This window comes from Electrona antarctica, assembly GCF_951216825.1.
Source record: "Electrona antarctica genome assembly, chromosome: 7".
NCBI classification, from domain to species: domain Eukaryota; kingdom Metazoa; phylum Chordata; class Actinopteri; order Myctophiformes; family Myctophidae; genus Electrona; species Electrona antarctica.
Window position 1 is genome coordinate 48,090,561 of NC_136812.1, and position 18,701 is coordinate 48,109,261.

General features: G+C 38.5%; 3 long non-coding RNA genes across 5 annotated transcripts in view; all 3 read right to left on the bottom strand.

Annotated features, from left to right (window-relative positions):
* Positions 1-224: 224 nt before the first annotated feature.
* LOC306926001 lies at positions 225-5,647 on the bottom strand. Of its 3 annotated transcripts, none has more exons than XR_013790332.1 (6): positions 5,613-5,647; positions 5,184-5,204; positions 4,742-4,762; positions 4,473-4,484; positions 3,696-3,749; positions 225-707 (listed from the first exon to the last, which is right to left on the bottom strand). It is a non-coding gene; the product is annotated as an uncharacterized lncRNA (long non-coding RNA). The 3 variants fall into 3 exon arrangements; XR_013790334.1 differs by lacking the exon at positions 4,473-4,484 and adding an exon at positions 5,352-5,363 and having other exon boundaries at positions 4,730-4,762; positions 5,625-5,646; XR_013790333.1 differs by lacking the exon at positions 4,473-4,484 and having other exon boundaries at positions 4,730-4,762.
* Positions 5,648-5,979: 332 nt separating this feature from the next.
* LOC306926002 lies at positions 5,980-10,976 on the bottom strand. Its single transcript, XR_013790335.1, has 4 exons — positions 10,926-10,976; positions 10,379-10,442; positions 8,051-8,097; positions 5,980-6,279 (listed from the first exon to the last, which is right to left on the bottom strand). It is a non-coding gene; the product is annotated as an uncharacterized lncRNA (long non-coding RNA).
* A 5,303-nt stretch (positions 10,977-16,279) lies between these two features.
* LOC306926916 overlaps positions 16,280-18,701 on the bottom strand; it is a 3,825-nt gene continuing 1,403 nt past the window's right edge. The window contains exon 6 of the long non-coding RNA XR_013790450.1: positions 16,280-16,724. This is a non-coding gene — a long non-coding RNA (uncharacterized lncRNA). The remainder of the gene's footprint in view (positions 16,725-18,701) is intronic.

The window sequence follows — 18,701 nt, forward strand, 5'->3', positions numbered from 1 at the left end:
TTGTTTTCAAATGTTAAGGTTTTCTTAATTTCCTGAACATTTTATATTTTTCATTTTCTAAAATGTTTTGGAGTTAGGTCCAACAGCAGAGATATGAAAGAAAAAAACCACATAAATATGTATTATTGACACATTGTACCACATTGTAAAAATAAATAAATAAATAAAATAAGAAATCAGACATCTTCTCTTAACCTGAAGCTTATTTCAATTTATTAAGCTGACATGACAGAACATTTTAATCATAACATTTAGATCTATAGACCAATTATTTGTTTACAACGGGTGACTGTTTCATGTAATCAATTCCCAACAGCAACTGAAAGTTTGATGGGGCATTTTTTACACGTGAGTGCAGCTAGAACCTTTCCATTGCATCTTACGAGAGGAAGGGTTCTTCTGCTGCCAGTATGCGCACGCATGCTGTTTCTTATCAGTGTGACGTCGTCTGTCGGGGTGCATACTTAGTTTATACATTGGTTAGACATGGGTTAAGGTTAGGTTTAGGTGTGCTGCCCCGTGGGAGGTTAGGTTTAGGGTGAGGGTTTGAGATAGGTTGTAGTTGTAGGACTAATGACTGGTCTAACCAATGACTATAGTCTAAACCAAAAACTGTCTAAACTAAGTACTGCACCCCGTCTTTCATATATACTCTAATAGTCCCTCCAATCATCTTCGGTCCCAGTTTATGGCGCCGCCTTTTTCATCTGGTGGATGGAAATTAAGCTTAATTAGCATCATACATCATCATACATCATCATACATCGCATTCCGTGCTCAGCCAATCAAGTAAAAGTATCAATACTGCAATGTAGAAATACTCTGTTACAAGTAAAAGTCAGAAAATCTAAATGTACTTGAGTAAAAGTACAAATGTATTGGTATCAAAAGTACTTAACCCTAGAACACTAAACACGGGTGATTTTCACCCGGACGCTTATATTTTTGTAATTTTCATAATGTTGCTGATGTCTGAGGTGGATGGGTCTTTCAGTAGCTTCATGATGCTCAGTAACATCATAATGCTGCTGATGTCTGAGGTGGATGGGTCTTTCAGTAGCTTCATGATGCTCAGTGACATCATAATGTTGCTGATGTCTGAGGTGGATGGGTCTTTCAGTAGCTTCATGATGCTCAGTGACATCATAATGTTGCTGATGTCTGAGGTGGATGGGTATTTCAGTACCTTCATGATGCTCAGTGACATCATAATGTTGCTGATGTCTGAGGTGGATAAGTCTTTCAGTACCTTCATGATGCTCAGTGACATCATAATGTTGCTGATGTCTGAGGTGGATGGGTCTTTCAGTAGCTTCATGATGCTCAGTGACATCATAATGTCGCTGATGTCTGAGGTGGATGGGTCTTTCAGTAGCTTCATGATGCTCAGTGACATCATAATGTTGCTGATGTCTAAGGTGGATGGGTCTTTCAGTAGCTTCATGATGCTCAGTGACATTATGAGGTTATTCTGCTTTATTGTTCCTATACATGTTATTGTTTTTATGAAGTGAAATGTGACATGTGATGCTGACTATTTGTAGAATAGTATTCTTTCCTATGAGAAAAGTAACAGATTTCATTGTGAACCGTTTTATTTTGTCAGTTACCTTTTGTGGCATCTCTATATAAATATACAAACTATAACCCTACGAGGTAGCTTTGTTTCCCTGTCCACATCCCTAGAAAAACTACAGGCAGGTGTTCGGGTGAATTTCACCCGTGTCTAGTGATAGTGTGATAGAGAAAAATCCCACACACCCACAATGGACTTTTATTTTATTGTTATCTTCACTGGACCATTCTCACATGTCCTAGAAATGTGTGGACCAAAGGAGGAGTTCCCAACTTAATTTCTCTTCTTTTAGGAATATTTTTAAAATACTATTTTAATAACTATTTTTCATTTCTTTGTGATAAGTCATGATGCAATATTAAACAAGAGTAGCTCAAGTTGCCATATATTGCTGTATTGCAATATATTTTGATGAGAAATATTTGCTATGGAATATTTTACATTGTGTAAAATATACCCGTGTTTAGTGATGGTGTAACAAAAAAACATGTAGAAAGTAGTCATTATGCAGAATGTCTCATTTCACAAGTTTTCAAATGTATGCAATGTATACAAATAATTTCAAATGGCCAAAATGTATACATAGCTGAAGTGGTTAGTTTATGTTTTGTATAATAATCAAGTATTTAGTAACTAAAGGTAAATAATTGCAGTGGAGTAAAAGTACCTCTGAGATGTAATGGAGTAGAAGTAAAAGTATACTGGAAATTGTAAATAATACTGTAAATTAAAAGTTCCTCAAAGGTGTATTTACGTAGCCTACAGTACTAGAGTAAATGTATTTAGTTACATTACACCACTGACTGCAGCTCAGGAGGAGCACTTGGGCCTCACTCAGACCCTTACTGCATTGCTGTATTGATTGATTGATTGAAATATTTATTAACAGTTTGCAGAATTACAGTACATTTCAAGCACAAACTCAATACAAAGGCTGTTAACTGTGAGTGGACGACCCAATTAAGCATTACACTTGTTTACAATAGGGTCCACCATGTTCAATTCATCAAAACATTTAGAGACGTACAAATAGACACTTATAGACAAAGAACAGAACAGGAATTCATCATAATGGAGGTAAAAAGGGAAAAGAAACATATACAGTGAGGGAAAAAGGGGGGGGCGGTGGGGGGGATTCAGATTTTACGGGGCCAGTTTCGAATTGCAGCCATCCGTAGGTGCCCTTTGAGAGCAGTTTTGAAGGAGTCAAGGGATTTGCATGTCTTAATGACTGTTGGTAGGGCGTTCCAAATTTTGGTGGCATAGGAGCGAAAAGAATTTAGTCCCTTGTTTGTGCCGAATCTGGGTTGTACATGGTTCGTTGCACTCCCTCTGGTGTTGTGGGTGTGGACTTTACATTAAGGAAGTATCTAGACAGGTACATGGGTATCTTGGTGGAGTATCGAATCTTGTGGACCAGACCCATTGCAAGATGCTGTACTCTGTCGTCGACCCTAAGCCATTCCAGTCTGTCAAAGCGGGCAGGGGTGAGGTGGGTTCGGGGGGTGAGGCCAAGTAGTATGCTTGTTGGATGAATGTTGTGTAGTGTCATGGCCGCCCCAATGCATTTCCAATGGGAGTCACATGGTTTGACACAACATTTGTGTTGTATGAGGGGGAGGGGCGCAGTCGAAACACAGCCGAAAGCCATACAACAGCTTGTAGTCCAAAATGTGGACTACAAACCATGTGACTTCCATTGGAAATGCATTGGGGCGGCCATGACACTACACAACATTCATCCAACAAGCATACAGCAATGCAGTAAAGGTCTGAGTGAGGCCTAATGATGCTTTGTTGTGCAATAGTGTCATGCACTAAAAATTGCTGATCTACAAACTCACAGCCTGTTGCAGATGCAGTAGATCTGCTATTTTTGGTGCATCACACCGTCGTAAGAAGGGAACTAGACTGCTCTGTGTGCTTGTTACATTGATAAGTTGTGCTTCTGCTGGTTTGACAACCATTGATAGCTAAGATTGTACTGAATGACAACCATTCATTTTGTGTGATAGCTAACATTGTACTTGTCTGATAGTCATTGTGTATTATATTGAAGTAGCCTGTATACTACTTGTTAGTCATTCATTAAGCTGAACAGCAGAACATATTGACTCACCTCCGTATTGTCAGTTTTCACAGCATCAAGACTGGCTTTAAGTGACTGGATCTCCTGACAACAGAATGAAGAGTTGGAGTGATAAAGGATCAACAAAGACCAGAACAATTATGTTGCCTTACATTTGTGCTGGTGTTGTGCTGGAGTTCATGTGTTACATGTGTATATTTTGAAGTACCCTACTAGTAGTTAGCCATTCGTTAAACTGGACAGCAGAACATATTGACTCACCTCCCAAATTGCTGTGGTAGCCTGACAAAATAATTAGTGATGCAAATCGGCAAACACATCGGTATCGGCCGATTTGAGTTGTTTTTAGATTAATCGGGATCGGTTTGATTAATCAATCAGGCCGATTAATTAATTGGTCTGTCTTTACAGATAAACAATCCCAAAGTAACTTCTTGAACAGATCTACAAGCTTACAATATTAAATATAAAGGTATTCAAGTTAAACCTGACTTGCCTAAGCCTGCAGTGCAGACACCCTGTTACATGTATTTTTCTGAATGGACAAAATTATAAGAATTTTTCAATACAAAATTAGATCATATCGACATCAGTAATATCGGTTATCGGCCGTAAAAGCAATTAATTATATCGGATATCGATATCGGCCAAAATATCTAAAACCCTAAAAATAATGAATGATGTGTTATGAAGGCTCAACAGAGACCCACAACAATGTTTACGTGTTTATGTGTATACAGTATTTGAAGTATAGGCCTACTAGTTGTCATGTGTTAAACTGAACAGAAGCAGAACAGATTGACTCACCTCATCCAGATGCTGACAAAAGAAGAAGAGTTGGAGAGTTATAAAGGATCAACAGAGAACAGGAAAAAAAATTGTGTACCCTATATTTGAAGTACTAGTCATTTATGTGTGTATTTCATGTAGTAGTTTGTAGTCATTCTGTGTATATGTACGTCTACTGCACATTTGTGCTGGTGTTGTGCTGGAGTTCATGTGTTACATACATATTTGAAGTACCCTACTAGTAGTTAGCCATTCGTTAAACTGGACAGCAGAACATATTGACTCACCTGCCAATTTGCTGCGGTAACCTGACAAAATAATGAAGAGTTGGTGACGTTATAAAGTCTCAACAGAGACCCACAACAATGTTTACGTGTTTATGTGTATACAGTATTCAAAGTATAGGCCTACTAGTTGTCATGTGTTAAACTGAACAGAAGCAGAACAGATTGACTCACAGCATTCAGATGCTGACAAAGGAAAAGAAGAGTTGGAGAGTTATAAATGCTCAACAGAGACCAGAAAAAAATAATTGTGTACCCTATATTTGAAGTACTAGTCATTTATGTGTGTATTTCATGTAGTAGTTGTTAGTCATTCTGTGTATATGTACTACTGCACATTTGTGCTGGTGTTGTGCTGGAGTTCACGTGTTACATGTGTATATTTGAAGTACCATACTAGTAGTTAGCCATTCGTTAAACTGGACAGCAGCACATATTGACTCACCTGCCAAATTTCTGCGGTAATCTGACAAAATAACGAAGAGTTGGTGTTATAAAGGCTCAACAGAGACCCACAACAATGTTTACGTGTTTATGTGTATACAGTATTCGAAGTATAGGCCTACTAGTTGTCATGTGTTAAACTGAACAGAACCAGAACAGATTGACTCACCGCATTCAGATGCTGACAAAGGAAAAGAAGAGTTGGAGAGTTATAAAGGCTCAACAGAGACCAGAAAAAAATAATTGTGTACCCTATATTTGAAGTACTAGTCATTTATGTGTGTATTTCATGTAGTAGTTGGTACTCATTCTGTGTATATGTACTACTGCACATTAATGTGCTGGTGTTGTGCTGGAGTTCATGTGTTACATGTGTATATTTGAAGAACCCTACTAGTAGTTAGACATTCGTTAAACTGGACAGCAGAACATATTGACTCACCTGCCAATTTGCTGCGGTAACCTGACAAAATAATGAAGAGTTGGTGTTATAAAGTCTCAACAGAGACCCACAACAATGTTTACGTGTTTATGTGTATACAGTATTTGAAGTATAGGCCTACTAGTTGCCGTGTGTTAAACTGAACAGAAGCAGAACAGATTGACTCACCTCATTAATTTCCTGACAAAAGAAAAGAAGAGTTGGAGAGTAATAAATGCTCAACAGAGACCAGACATTTAGGTACTTCACTTGCACTTACATATATATTTCATTTACACATACATACTTCACTTGAAGTTGCACATACATACATACTTCACTTGCACAAATATAAATACTTAATTTGCGTGGATACAGTATTGGAAATATAGGCCTACTAGTTGTCATTTGTTAAACTGAACAGAAGCAGAACAGATTGACTCAACGCACGCACGCACACACACACACACACACACACACACACACACACACACACACACACACACACACACACACACACACACACACACACACACACACACACACACACACACACACACACACACACACACACACACACTTGAAGTATGCATGCAGCATTTTAAGTATAGGCCTACTAGTTGTCATGTGTTAAACTGAACAGAAGCAGAACAGATTGACTCACCTCTCTCAGAACCTGACAAAAGAAAAGAAGAGTTGGAGAGTTATAAAGGATCAACAGAGACCAGAACAAAATAATTGTGTACCCTGTATTTGAAGTACTAGTCATTTATGTCATGTGTGTATTTCACGTAGTAGTTGTTGTTAGTCATTCTGTGTATACTATATGCACTACTTGTTGTCAGTACTAGTTCATGTGTTTACTTAGTCTTGTGTGTGTCTAATGTCTATTTGACCTTCTGTTGTGTTGCTGTGTCAGTTCACTGTGTGGTACAGACTGTCAGCAGGATGCTTTCCCTTGTCTCTTTGGATAATTCTCTCCCTTGTAAGAGAATGTTTGTTATTTTTGGCCTAGACTCAAACTGAATTTACAAGTCCCCTTTGGGTTCAGAAGTTTTTATTAGGGCCCGAGCACGGCACAGTAGTGCGAAGCCCTATTGAAATCGTAATGATTAATAAAGCTGCAAGCAGCGATGACCGGGGCCTCGCACGTGCAAGTTACAGGCAAATATCAAATAATCAGAACTGGGAGCTAGCAGAGCTAAGTAACTGAATGACAAGGATTTTTAACTGAGTCCAGTGAGGTGACTCATGACTCTGTACGGCAAACTGTTCAAAGGTTATGGCAAATGATAGAAACTATAGCATATTGACCAATCAGAAGAGGGGGCGGGGCTAAGTTTATGCACAAATGAAGTATTTATATATGTGTAAAAATTAAGTATGTATGTATGTGCAAGTGAAGTATGCATATGTGCAAGTGAAGTACCAATACTGTATGTATGTGCAAGAGAAGTATACATGTATGTGCAAGTTGACTATGCATTTTTGGCCTAAATGGCTTCTCATATTCACTTGTAGTGTTATAAATACTGTAAATAGAGCATCGCAGTCCCGCCCCCTTTCAGCGGCCTGAAAGAGAATTTCCCATTGATATTTCCCATAGACGTTTCAAAAAGTAGGTATATTTATTTTAAAGGGATAGTTCTGCTTGGTGAAATATTAAGTAATTCCGGTCATTTTGTGGGGGGCACAGAGGGCCACGCAGTAAAAGTAAATTAATTCACAAAACTAGCATCATTTGTATTGTTGACCTATTTATACCATATAGTGCAACTTTCGTTCATTTTTTACCCCTCTATACAGAACTAGGTTTTTTGTGTCCATATCACTACGCCCAAAAAATAGTTCCATGTGATAGAGGGGTCAAAGTTGAACGAAAGTTTTTTTTATTTTAGAAATAGGTCAACAATACAAGAGTACCACATAACAGTCTAAGTCCACACTATTGATCCATAATATATAAATATTTTCGTGGAGGGGTCAGTCTGAAATTTGGACTTAGACAGTTTTTCGTCTGTGGTACTCAATTATTAATGATGGTAGTTTTGTGGATTAATTTACTTTCAATGCGTGGCCCCAGTGCCCCCGACAAAATGACCGGAACTACTTAATATTCACCAAAACCAGAGCAGAACTCCCAGCATAGGACTCAGGCAATCAATTAATACAGTTGCAACCACTATATTAATGGTAAGTATTTCATACAGCTTAAGTTTAAAAATTGTGAACTATCACTTTAAGACCTTTTAAGGCCTCGGACAAAGCCAACTGGGATGGTGACAACTCATGACAATAAACACAATGTTTTGGGCCGAACAAATAATTAGAAAGAAGAAAAACAACCAAAAAAGTGTTGTACCCTGCCCCTTTTTTCTTCTTTCTAATTCGTCGGGTTAAGACTGCTCTATAGTCTTCTGTTATCTTTCACTATGGGTTCAAGTTACCCGTATTTGATGTTCCAGATATTCCATAGTATCCACGATCGAAGCACCTTTGAAAGTAAAATAATAAAGGTTAACCTCAAAGGCCCTTAAAACAAGGCTCCAAACAAACTGGAATGGCTTAGGGTTGACGACAGAGTACAGCCTCTTGCAATGGGTCTGATCCACAAGATTCGATACACCACAATGTACCCATGTACCTGTCTAAATACTTCACTAAGATACCCATGTACCTGTCTAAATAGTTCACTAAGATACCCATGTACCTGTCTAAATACTTCACTAAGATACCCATGTACCTGTCTTAATACTTCCTTAATGTCAACAAAGTCCACACCCACAACACCAGAGGGAGCTCAATAAACCATGTGCAACCCAGATTCGGCACAAACAAGGGACTAAATTAATTTCTCTCCTATATGCCACCAAAATGTGGAACGCCCTACCAACAGTCATTAAGACATGCAAATCCCTTGACTTGTTGTTGACTTGACCTGTTTTGGTGTGTTTATGTGTTTTCTCCAATCTGTTAATAAATTCTGCAATCAATCAAAAAAGTATTTGTTAACTGTGAAAAATCCACAGGCCACAGCAAAGAGACATTGGGTGCATGATTGGTTGGATACTGTGCAGAAGCAGAAGTACAGTTGAGAATAAATCCATTTGTTTGTTTTTTTGTTAAAAGTTTGAATCACAATAATAGTAATCATTGCTATAAAGTGTTTGTTCAGTCACAGGGGTCTCCTTGTCTCTCCAGTTCTTTATCAGTAAGTGGTGACGGCAGATAGGAGACTGCTGGGCGAGCGCTGGCACTTTGGCATGCGGGGGTCAGATCAGCATATGGAATATGTTCTGTACTGGTCATATATGGAGCGTGTCTTGAGTGTACAGGGTTTGTTGAGGTCAGATCAGATCAAGAGTTGCTGTCCATATATGGTGGTGTGACGTGTCACGAGGCGTGACCATATATGGAGGCGTTAAGGGTCTCAATGATGTCACGTGATGTCACGAGGGATGATGGATTGGCAACCATGTATGGAGGTGTGACGGACGGACGGACGCGAGATGCAGGATTTCATACTAGTAAATGTGACCTCCGGTCGCAATAAACCGAAAATACATTTTCAGGTAGGTGACACAATTTCAGCCAATCAGGAGAGAGTAGTTTTTTTTGAGTGGTGCAAACCACTCCAATAACCAGCTTTGTCTGTATGCATGTGTCTATCTATGTATGTGTGTACCTGTACGTGTGTGTACCTGTACGTGGGACCCAAAAAAATGAGCATGGTTACTATGGTCACTGACATTACGTCAGACCACAGCTGATCAGGCTATATATATAAGACCTTGCACCACTCAGTTCACACGGGTGTGATTTTTTTTATTTCTTTGTGTCATCACTTACAATTCCACTTGTTTAATCTGTATCCAGACTGTGTTCTCTATCCTGATTGGATAAAATTGTATCCAGACTTTTCATCTTAATAAAAAAGCTTGAGAGCATGTTACTGAACAAACACGCTATAGAAATGACTATCACAATATAGAGCTGGAGAGCATGGTACTGAACAAACACGCTATAGAAATGACTATCACAATATAGAGCTGGAGAGCATGGTACTGAACAAACACGCTATAGAAATGACTATCACAATATAGAGCTGGAGAGCATGGTACTGAACAAACACGCTATAGAAATGACTATCACAATATAGAGCTTTTCAATACTTATTTTAACCAATGCAAATCAAGCCTACTGAATGCCCAGTGGTGAAAAAAGTACTCAATTGTTTTACTTAAGTAAAAGTACCAATACTGCAATTTAGAACTACTTCGTTACAAGTAAAAGTAAGGAATTGAAAATGTACTTGAGTAAAAGTACAAAAGTATCTGCATCAAATTGTACTTAAAGTAGGACTACTAAAAGTAAAAGTACTCATTGTGCAGAATGTGCCATTTCACAAGTTCAAAATGTGTACAAAATCTATTGAAAATAGCAGATCTACAAGCTCACAATGAGTCGCGTTGCGAGTTTGCGACGCATTGTGAGCTTATAGATCGGCTATTTTCAAATGGCCGAAATGTATAGGGTTGAAGTGGTTAATGTATGTTTTCTAATCAAAATCGCCAAAGTAACTCAAGTTTTCAAATGATTGTAGTGGAGTAAAAGTACACATTTTGGCTCTGAGATGTAGTGGAGTAGAAGTAAAAGTATTGGAAATTGGAAATGCTCAAGTAAAGTACAAATACCTCAAAATTGTACTTAAGTATACAGTACTTAAGTAAAAGTACTTAGTAACTTTCCACCACTGTGAATGCCTCTGTACATACCTGCACAGTGGCTCAGAGACAGGACAGCCAGTATGGAGATGGAGATCAGGAAACACAGCTTCATCTAGTAACAGTAATAATAGTCAAATAAAATAATAATAAGAACATTGTATTTCATAACAACAATACTACAAAAAACAATTACGTTTATGTTTGAAAATCTACAGAAAACTGTTTTGATTCCGTCATGTCGTTTGATTGTAGTAGTAGTAGTAGTAGTAGTAGTAGTATAGTGTTCTCTATGCCAAACTACAATCAACTAGTTTCAGTGTTGGAAAAAGTACTCATATGTGTAAAGTCTGGTATTAGAACATCTACTTGAGTAAAAGTACAAAGGTATTGGCATCAAAATGTACTTAAAGTTCAAGTTTTCAAAATCTTTTGAAAATAGCCAAAATACATTGAGCTTTAGTGGTTAAAATAATAAAATCTAAATCTACAAAGTAACTATAGTAACTAAAGTTTTCAAATAGTTGTAGTGTAAAGTACTTGAATAAATGTACTAAATGAGTCAGAACTAACCCTACACAACAGAAAATGGGCTCACCGTTTCAAAAATGTTGTCCTGTTGGCTTGTTGCTTCTGAGATTAATCTAAATCAGATCCTGGCAAGAGAATATGGAGTTGGACTTATAAACGCTCAACAAAACAACAATGTGACCTTGCCATGATGCTATGGTCACGGGTATGTGAGTCATAACAGATACAAAAGTAAATAAATGGTTTGATATAGAAAACGTGATGTTCTCCAATGTCGATGAGATGTGCTTCAATCAATAGAATAGCAAATATAAACCTAGACCTCGGGCAGGTGGGGTCATCAATACCTCCGTACACCAGTGGCGGAAAGTAACTAAGTACATTTACTTAAGTACTACTTAAAGGGGAAAACCACCCATTTTCAACATTTTACTATGTCATTAATAACAGAGTATCTATATTGCAGTATTGCTATTTATATATGTATGTGAGTACCGTACTTTTTCCATCACTGCCGTACACAAACGTGACTTGGTCTTGTCTGTGGCATTTTTTATTTTATTTTTACACACGTTATTTTTTATTTTTTAAGATATATTTTTGGGCTTTTTCTGCCTTTATTGGATAGTGTACAGTATGGTGACAGGCTGGCTTAGCAGCCTATAGTGCCCGGACCGCTATACTAGCCGCCCAGGCACACACACCTTTATAATGTTATTGTTTTGAATGTCAGAATATGACACGTACTAGCTTGACACTATTGCACATTAGGAGGCCAAGTAGTAGTAGTGGACTAGTGGTTCTCAAATGTTTTATTTGCAAGGACCCCCGAGTGTACAAATGGACCCATAAGGGTCAATTTGGTTCAACTTGCAGGTTGAGAACCACATGCTTTGACAAGCCTGTGTGTGGTACAGTCGTTCTGCCTTGAGCACAAGGAATGTTACAAGGACAAGCTGTACCATAAACAATAGCTATCAGGCCTAAGAGGGCTATATCTTGCTCTCAGAGGCAATAAGGCAGGGGTGTCCAAACTTTTTTCAATGGGAGACATCTTGACTCTTATGTCATATAGCCGGGGCACAAGGATGAATAACAGAAGATAAACAACATAATGTACTGGAAATAAACTTGTCGTGTGATACATATTGTCTGCAGTGTCATCTCGTTGGAGCTCGTCACTCAACTCACCACCATTGGAGGGACACTTGAGGAACTAAAAACACTGTGTACATGATTCTACACTATTGTCAACAACTTGGCACGTACCAAAGTACATAACCTCAGTGTTTTCGTTTATTACATAAAATGCATAATATAAAAAGTTAAAATGTTCAGGTTGGAATTCTTCATGCTGCAGGCTGGGATATGTCATATGGAATGGGATTACTGCATGTTTTTTGTGAGGGCTCCAATTGAGGAAGAAATTCCATTTATATTATGATTTATTATATGTAACCTTATTTTCAGTACATTATGACGTAAGAGCCAATATGTCTATAGGCCTGATAACTATTGTATATTAGCCTCGCGTTGCGATACTAATAATATACCACTGCGTTGAGACAATATGCATTGTTTATGGTACAGTTTGTCCACCACTGTACACCAAACCTACAAACAAGAATAGTCTTTTACATGCCACCAGTGCACACCCCCCTGCTTTGAAGAAAGGTTTGCCATATATTCTCAATTCCTTAGACTGAAACGAATCTGTAAGAGTCAGATTTTGATAAAGAAAGAGACATCATGTACATAAACTTTGTTGAAAGAGGGTACCCCAAAAAATGGCTTGACTCTGCTTTAACTAAATTGAAGAAAAAAAATAAACATTAATGTGCCTGCATCACTACCTATAATCCTTTGAGCAATGATATACGTAGCATCCTAGAGAAACACTGGCATGTTTTGTCAGCTGATCCTGAAGGTGCCAAAGTGTTCACTGACCCTCCTCTTTTCTCTCATTATAGATCTCAAAGCATCAGAGACTATATGGTGAAAGCAGACTGCTACATACCCCCCAAGCAACACACAGGGCTGGATGGAGTCACCGGCTTCTACCCTTGTCTACATTGTGTGGCCTGTAAAAACTCCAAGAAAATGAACACATTTACAAGTGCAGTTACTATAACCAACAATACACTATCAGACAATTTGTAAATTGTAGTTCTTCTAATGTAGTCTACATGAGTAACATGATTTCATGCAAATGCAATCTACAGTATGTAGGCAAAACATCCAGGGCAGTACGCACACGCATCATAGAACACATGAGTGCCATTAGATGCAAGGACATCAAATCTCCTGTCGCAAGACATTTCATGGAAGCCGGTCACTCCATAGCAGATCTGTCGTTCACAGTTATTGAACAAGTTAAGAAATCTAGAAGAGGGGTGATTTAGATTTAGAGTTTAGACACTAAACTCCTCCGAACTGAATCTAGATGGATTTTTTTATTTACAGTCTGTCAATCCGGGTGGCTTGAACGAAAATCTCTCACTCCAGTGCTACCTATAGAGAAGTTATTTTCAAAAAGTGTTTTGTATAAGACTGTCAAAATGTGGTGTATGCAGTACTCATGTTTCCTATATAACTGTATGAACTATCTATTCTGTAATGTCCACGCCCCACCATCAGGTGATGTCACCAATTAGTAATTCTCAGCACCTGAGCTGTATTGTTTGAGCACTTTAAGAGCAAGTTCTTTGTCTGTGAAAATCATATAGCACTGACGAACGTCTTAGGAGCGAAACGTTTGCTTTTTAATTGCACTTTGAGCACAGAGCACGTCATGAGCATGATAAAATAAAAGGAAAAATGTTTCCCTAAGTCTCAGACTATAGAAGTTTTTACTTCATTTTGTTATACAGTGAGCGAGTCGTGTTCGGTCATGTTTTCCTCACAGTTTGTCCTTGTAACAGAACAGTATAACCATGGTCTGATTCCTTGTGCTCTTGGCAGAACGACTGTACCACAGGCCTGTACTAATAATTATTGTACATCTCCCCTGTCCGCTCATGTATTAAAGCACAACCACCACCACCTTTTAAGCAATGCCTCTGACCCCTTAATTTCATACTATTAATTGACCAGTGAATTCCACTACACAACCCTAGGGGACACGGCGAGAACATGCAAACTCCACACAGAAAGGCCCTTTCGCCAACTCCGCCTAGGGTATGGGTGCTAATGACACGGAGGAGAGAACACGCCCTCAGCCTCACATGCCCAGAACATCAGGATAAACCTGTGTAGTTTATGGCTGCCTCAATAGTTGTGGCAACATTCAACTTTGGAGAAAAACGGTAAGTCAAAAAATACACCGCGGTGGCTGAGACCAGAGCCATAGAGTAATGGTTGAGACGAAGCAGTGAAAGGTCCTGAAAGAGTATGAGGTTTAAAGTACAGCAGCCTTGTGTTCATACATCAGAAAGATTGGGTATTGGGTAAGACTGATGTTATGTATCTTTCAGGACCTTTCACTGCTTCGTCTCAACCATTACTCTATGCAGTTTGCAGTTGCAAGTAGCTGCTGCTGCAAACTACTATTTTGACTTCAATTGAGCTAGTGTTTATAATAATATAGAGTGACTTTTATTGCATGGTAGCACATATTATTTACATTCTTATAACTAGACTTGTAAATAGTGATATTCAAACGACCACCTGACCGGCTGCAGGGGTTTCTTTTTTGATTGATTGATGTCTTTATTGATCATTAAATAAAATCATCATTGTCACATAGGCCTATATGTAACAAACATCTGACCCACCACAATGCACAAAAGCATACAGCTTTGTCTGTTTTTTTGTGAACACAAACACGGTGATTTAATTCTGATAGTGATCACCCTATAACGTAGCTGATTGGCTGAGCGTATTGGCTGAGCATATTGAGTATAAAAGTGAGGGCAGAAAAGTGAAGTGATTGGCCGGCATGACATTTGTGATGATTAATTTGATTGAATGAGCACGGAATGTGATGTAGCCTACGTATGAAGATGTATGATATAAGAGCGCCCCTCACTTCACACAAGTGCAATTTTTTCCTTATAAGTGGTCCGTAGACGTGGTGCATCAGTGCATGGAGGTATTGCATGCATGATTAGCCTGGATCCAGCCCGCAAAGACCCCGCCCACTCTCTGAGTAAGCTACAGTCTGATAATCAGGCTAATGCATGATGGTAATGTAGGATGTTGATTTTGCACTGGTCGAGTCATTATTATTAGGAAATTATTATGGACCATTGGTATAAAAAAAACAGTGGAAATGGGGATAATACACATGGATGCATATAGCAAGTGTTCCCATACAAAGCACTGTCTATAATATTAGCCCATATCCCACCCAACACAACAGGTTGATTCTAGGTCAGGTGGTCCCTCGTTCATAACCACCCATGCCGGCATAAAAAGACTAGGTCTGGCTGTATTGCTCAGGCTGCACTGCAGTGTCTATTCACGGGCGCGAACCCACTACTGAGCGGCACGGGGGCTTTGACCTGCTCCGTTTCCGACCTGGGCCGGTTCACCCCTCCTTAGACAACCTGGTGGTCCCGGGCTCCCCCAGGAGCTCCATATCGATACCGAACTTAGTGCGGACACCCGATCGACATAGTCCACTGCAGCTCAGAACTCCTGAGCTCAAACGATCCGCCAGCCTCAGCCTCCCGGTAGCTTGGATTACAGGCGCACGCCACTGCGCCTAAAAGTACAGTACTTGAAATTCCATTCTGGAAAGGTGTCCCATTCCTCCATTACTGAAATGAGTTGTTGTTGTTGTTGTACTATTGTTGTACTATTCTATGTCTGCCTAAAAGTACAGTACTTGTTAGAGTTAAAGATTTAGCTGGGGACCTGGAGTCAGACTAACAGCGCCACCAACAGGTGGATTTTTGAAAATGACTCAAATCATGAAGGCAGCTTACGTGGAATCTTTCACAGACTTTCATAGGCTACTAGGCTGAGGAATATATCCCACCCTTTTCACATTGGCCAGTTACAGCACCACCAACAGGTGGATTTTGAAAATGACTCAAATCTTGAAGATTTATATATATATATATATATATATATATATATATATATATATATATATATATATTCACTCAAATAAATGGTTACATTCCTACAGTTGATCTGTTGTTGTTGTTGTTGTTGTTGTTGTTGTAGTAACGACCCAGCACACTCAAACCAAAGAGGCTGTTCGCCACATGTATCATTTGCCACATGTAACATTTGCTTGATTGGTGTTTGATACGTTTGAATGAGGCCTTATTAGGCCATATTCACACGTACCATTCAAACATAAGTTTGATGAGGTAGTATTATATATACAAATTATTATATATTATTATATATATTATTATATTATATATATAAAAAGAAAGAAAAAAAGAAATGAGACATCTTCTCTTAACCTGAAGCTTATTTCAATTTATTAAGCTGACATGACAAAACATTTTAATCATAACATTTAGATCTATAGACCAAAAATGTGTTTACAAACATGGGGACTGGGCTCACGGGTGACTGTTTCATGTAATCAATTCCCAACAGCAAATTCAAGTTTGATGGGGCATTTTTTACACGTGAGTGCAGCTAGAAACTTTCCATTGCATCTTACGAGAGGAAGGGTTCTTCTGCTGCCGGTATGCGCGCGCATGTTGTTTCTTATCAGTGTGACGTCGTCTGTCGGGGTGCATACTTAGTTTACTAGTCATTGGTTAGACATGGATTAAGGTTAGGTTTAGGTGTGCTGCCCCGTGGGAGGTTAGGTTTCGGGTGAGGGTTCGAGATAGTCCAACCAATAGTTATAGTGGTCGCTGTAGTCTTCCGGTGGCGTCTCTTCCGAGTTTTTAGACAGCTGGTGGATGGAAATGCAGCTTAATTAGCATCATACATCATCATAAATCACATTCCGTGCTAAGCCAATCAAGTAAAAGTATCAATACTGCAATGTAGAAATACTCAGTTACAAGTAAGGCCTCACTCACACCTTTAAAACATTGATGCATGCTTGTTGTATGAATGTTCTAAGTGTCATGGCCGCCCCAATGCATATCCAATGGAAGTCACATGGTTTGAATCAACATTTTGGACTACAAGCTGTTGCATGGCTTTCGACTGTGTTTCGACTGCACCCCTCCCCCTCATACAACACAAATGTTGTGTCAAACCATGTGACTCCCATTGGAAATGCATTGAGAGCTTACAACAAGCATACATCTCATACAACAAGCATACATCAATCTGTTGCGACCGTGTGAGTCGCCCCTAAAAGTCAGAAAATCTAAATGTACTTGAGTAAAAGTACAAATGTATTGGTATCAAAAGTACTTAACCCTAGAACACTAAACACGGGTGATTTTCACCCGGACACTTATATCTTTGTAATTTTCATAATGTTGCTGATGTCTGAGGTGGATGGGTCTTTCAGTAGCTTCATGATGCTCAGTGACATCATAATGTTGCTGATGTCTGAGGTGGATGGGTCTTTCAGTAGCTTCATGATGCTCAGTGACATCATAATGTTGCTGATGTCTGAGGTGGATGGGTCTTTCAGTAGCTTCATGATGACATTATGAGGTTATTCTGCTTTATTGTTCCTATACATGTTATTGTTTTTATGAAGTGAAATGTGACATGTGATGCTGACTATTTGTAGAATAGTATTCTTTCCTATGAGAAAAGTAACAGATTTCATTGTGAACCGTTTTATTTTGTCAGTTACCTTTTGTGGCATCTCTATATAAATATACAAACTATAACCCTACGATCTTCCTTAGTTAATAATTTCCCCTAATGCACAAAGGGCGATTGTTACAACATCATAGAAGGTAGCTTTGTTTCCCTGTCTACAGGCAGGTGAATTTCACCCGTGTTTAGTGATAGTGTGATAGAGAAAAATCCCACACACTCACAATGGACTTTTATTTTATTGTTCTCTTCACTGGACCATTCTCACATGTCCTAGAAATGGGTGGACCAAAGGAGAAGTTCCCAACTTCATTTATCTTTTTTTTTTTAATATCTTTTGTTTTTTTGTGATATGTCATGATGAAATATTAAAGAAGAGTGGCTCAAGTTGCCATATATTGCTGTATTGCAATATATTTTGATGATAAATATTTTTTATGGAATATTTTACATTGTGTAAAATATATCCGTGTTTAGTGATGGTGTAACAAAAAACGTGTTTAGTGTTCTAGGGTTAAAGTACCAGAAGTAGAAAGTAGTCATTATGCAGAATGTCTCATTTCACAAGTTTTCAAATGTATGCAATGTATCAAAAATAATTTCAAATGGCCAAAATGTATACATTGCTGAAGTAGTTAGTTTATGTTTTGTATAATAGTATCTAGTAACTAAAGGTTTCAAATAATTGCATTGGAGTAAAAGTACCTCTGAGATGTAGTGGAGTAGAAGAAAAAGTATAGTGTAAATTGTAAATAATACTGTAAATTAAAAGTTCCTCAAAGTATTTAAGTAGCCTATACAGTACTAGAGTAAATGTATTTAGTTACATTACACCACTGACTGCAGCGCAGGAGGAGCACTAATGATGCTTTGTTGTGCAATAGTGTCATGCACTAAAAATAGCTGATCTACAAACTCACAGCCTGTTTCAGATGCAGTAGATCTGCTATTTTTGGTGCATCACACCGCCGTAAGAAGGGAACTAGACTGCTCTGTGTGCTTGTTACATTGATATGTTGTGCTTCTGCTGGTTTGACAACCATTTGTGTCATAGCTAAGATTGTCCTGAATGACAACCATTAATTTTGTGTGACTAACATATTGTACTTGTCTGATAGTCATTGTGTATTATATTGAAGTAGCC